Source organism: Habropoda laboriosa, unplaced genomic scaffold (genome assembly GCF_001263275.1).
Source record: "Habropoda laboriosa isolate 0110345459 unplaced genomic scaffold, ASM126327v1 scaffold84, whole genome shotgun sequence".
In the NCBI taxonomy this organism is placed as follows: Eukaryota; Metazoa; Arthropoda; class Insecta; order Hymenoptera; family Apidae; genus Habropoda; species Habropoda laboriosa.
This window is the reverse complement of record NW_017100202.1, coordinates 963,560-967,152: the sequence shown is the minus strand read 5'-3', so window position 1 is coordinate 967,152 and position 3,593 is coordinate 963,560.

The following is a 3,593-nucleotide window of genomic DNA, read 5'->3' as shown; positions in this document are numbered from 1 at the left end:
CTCTCGATACATTTGTCTCTCCCTCCCTGCCGCTCTTTGAAGCTCTCTTTCTCCCTCTCTGACGATCTTTTTCTCTCGGTACCTGTCTCTCTCTAACGCTCTCTTTCTGGATACTTCTCTCCTTCTCTCCCTTTCTCTGAACACTTCTCTCTCTCCCTCTGACGCTCTCCTCTCGATATTTCTCTCTCTCTCTGACGCTCTCTTTCTCTCGATACTTTTGTCTCTCGCTCCCTTTGAAGCTCGTATTCTCTCGACATTTCTCTCTTTTTCTCTCTGTGATGATCTTCTCTCTCTAACGCTCTCTTTCTCTCGATACTTATGTCTCTCCCTCTCTCCCGCTCTTTGAAGCTCCATTCTCTCGATATTTCTCTCTCTCTCTGACGCTCTCTTTCTCTCGATACTTTTGTCTCTCGCTCCCTTTGAAGCTCGTATTCTCTCGACATTTCTCTCTTTTTCTCTCTGTGATGATCTTCTCTCTCTAACGCTCTCTTTCTCTCGATACTTATGTCTCTCCCTCTCTCCCGCTCTTTGAAGCTCCATTCTCTCGATATTTCTCTCTCTCACTTGTCTCTCTTTTTCTCCGACGCTCTCTTTCTCTCGATTCTTCCCTCCTTCGCTCTGACAATCTCTCTCTGTCTCTCCTTCTCTCCTCTTCACGCTGTCTCGTTCTTCCATCTCCGCCTCACTTTACTTTTCGTCCTTCCTTTTTTCCTCTTTTCTTTTTTATTTAATTTTCCCGCTCGATCTCCTTCCCACGATACCAGGCGAGAACGCTCTCTCTCTCGTTTCATCTCAACAGCGTTGGCGTGTGTACTTTTTTACGCGCGACACGACGACACAACGTCGCTGCACGAATCTGGGGCAATTCTGATTTCAACGAAGACTAGACGAGCGGCTTCTGTTTGCCTCCATTTCCTGGCTATTTCTTCTTCTTTTCTCTCATTATCTGTTTCCATGGGTTTGGTCACGTTTGTATACAAAATACAACGTACACGGATAGTTACAAGAGAGAAGAAAAATGATTGCAAGGTGAATCAGGTGTGATAACAACAGTGGTCACTGATAAAGAGTACGAATAAGAACGTCTTGACGACATAACATGTTTTCTAATATGTAAGTGAGCCTGAAAAGAAATCAATTATAATTCTGGTGTAAATTCGGATAGGGATAAGTATACCTAATTGTAATTATTTTTTCTTTCAGTATATTAAAAAGTATTTTTTCACTACCTAACGGAATAAATTCCAGTGTAAACCTTTTTCACGAAAAAAATTGATACAACACACGATAAGTGACAAATTCAATTTTTTTTTTTCAAATTTCGTCTTACACCAATTTCGTAATCACCGACACAATTGAGGAAGCGGTTAATCCTCCATAATGCAGTGTGATTCGAAAATTATATCTCTCTCTGTATTGTGTGTCTCGTTATGTTTAGTTTGTAGTATTATATTCTATCAGTGTACCATTGTACTGTAATCACAACGATGTTGCGAATGTATTGTTCCACTAAAATGAGTATTATAATCAACAGTAATTTGTACTGTTACGAGTAAAGAAAAATCCAGTTACGGAGGCTTAAGTGATAACTGGAAACACAGTGGGAAAGTAATGTGTCCTACTCTTTTATAATTATCTACACTGCAATCACGGAAACGTAAATTTTCAATATTTAATTGAATCACCAATCCAGTTTACCAACTTCAAATCCTGCATAAAAATTTCCAAGTTTCTTTCAATTCCCCAAAATACTGAAACTCGAATTCTCTTTCCCAACTTCTCTAAATTACAACACAATCATTTCACTTTTTAAAGAAAACCTTAATCCACCAAAACAGGAGTTACACAAAAACAAACTCCTAAATCAAGCAATAAAATCCTACATAAAAATTTCCACCTTTTCTTCAATTCCCTAAAATACTAGATTCTCTTTCCCAACTTCTCAAAATTTCAACACAACCATTTCACTTTTTCAAGAAAACCTTAATCCACCAAAACAGGAGTTCCACAAAAACGAACTCCTAAAATCAAGCAATAAAATCCTACATAAAAATTTCCAACTTTTCTTCAATTCCTTAAAATACTAGATTCTCTTTCCCAACTTCTCAAAATTACAACACAACCATTTCACTTTTTCAAGAAAACCTTAATCCACCAAAACAGGAGTTCCATAAAAACGAACTCCCAAAACCAAACAATCTCAATTTAACGACAAAATATCAACAGTACTCTAAACTCTCCGATTGCCGAAACAGAAAACGGTCCACTCTCGATTCATTCTTGGCCCATTCCAAGCTTTCATCGTTCTCTTCCAGCGATCTCGCCCTATTCAACGTCCCACGGATGTTGTTTCTTCCTTTCTAACCGACGGCCGCCCTCCTTTTCTCGAGTTCGCCGGTACAAATCACCTACAACACTCCTACGTGCGGCTTGCTCGGCCAAGTTTAGCCGTGGACAACCCTTGTTTTCGTGCACGCGCGCCTTGTACACTTACACGAGAACCGCCTAGCCTTCTAAAATCGTCGCGACAATCGGCGATACTCATTTTGCTTCCACGCGCGATCCAGCAGCCGGAGGACTCGTTCGATCGACGAGAACCACACCACACCGCCTCGATTTGGCTGTGAAAAGCTGCGCAAAGATGTATCGCTAGCACGAAGAATGAAATTCGAGAGGTTTATTGTTCTTCGCCCGGTCGATTTCTCGCGCAATTGTACGTCGATGATAACCAGAAACCGTGGAATTTTTGCGCTAGCTGCTTTGGTTCCGATATATCACCAGTTTCCAGAGTATTTTTTGCGATTCTGTTTTATTGAACGGGAGAGACGGAATTTGAAGCGTGGAGAAGAGAATTGGTAAAGAAGTGAAATATGGTAATTATTAAATTAAAAATACTGAGAATTCAGGTAGGGTTATTTAACCCTTTCGCTGTGACAGATTCTAATACGTAAGGAGTGTCACGACAAAATGAGATCGAAGTGCGTAAAGGACGAAAATTAATGCGTCAAAAGGCGCGAACAGCACGGTGCAAGCAAAATTTCCAAACATTTTCAGACTCCAATAGCAGTGAAAGGGTTAATTTCTACAGTTCTGAAATTTTAAACAATGCTAAAATTAAAAGTTCAGAATAAAATTCCACATATCTGACAAATTCCGAATTGCAATCTGATCGCAACACGTAACACTCAAATTCCAAACCCGAGATTTCTTATCACCTCCGCGAAATAACCGAAATTCCAACGGTAGCATCTCAAATATATTTTCACCATACTCTTATCGTTATCTAAAACGCAAACATCGTCAAAGATCAACTTTCGCGAAATGTGGTTACACGAAGCTTCGATTTAACTCGAAAATCTCCAAATCTTGCAAAATTTCTTCGCAACGCGTAGGTGCTCATTTCTCTTGTTCTCGAAGACAAGGGTCAGTTGGGTGTTCCGTTACTATTTAAACAACGAATTTTACAACGTTCCCCGAAGAAACGCAGCGGCTCGTCGCCCGTGGCGAATTACACAATCGTTCCGCGTGCGGAACGTAGACCGGGCACGAGCGAACGAATGTCGAAGGTCAGTTTGTCGATGTTTCCAAACCGT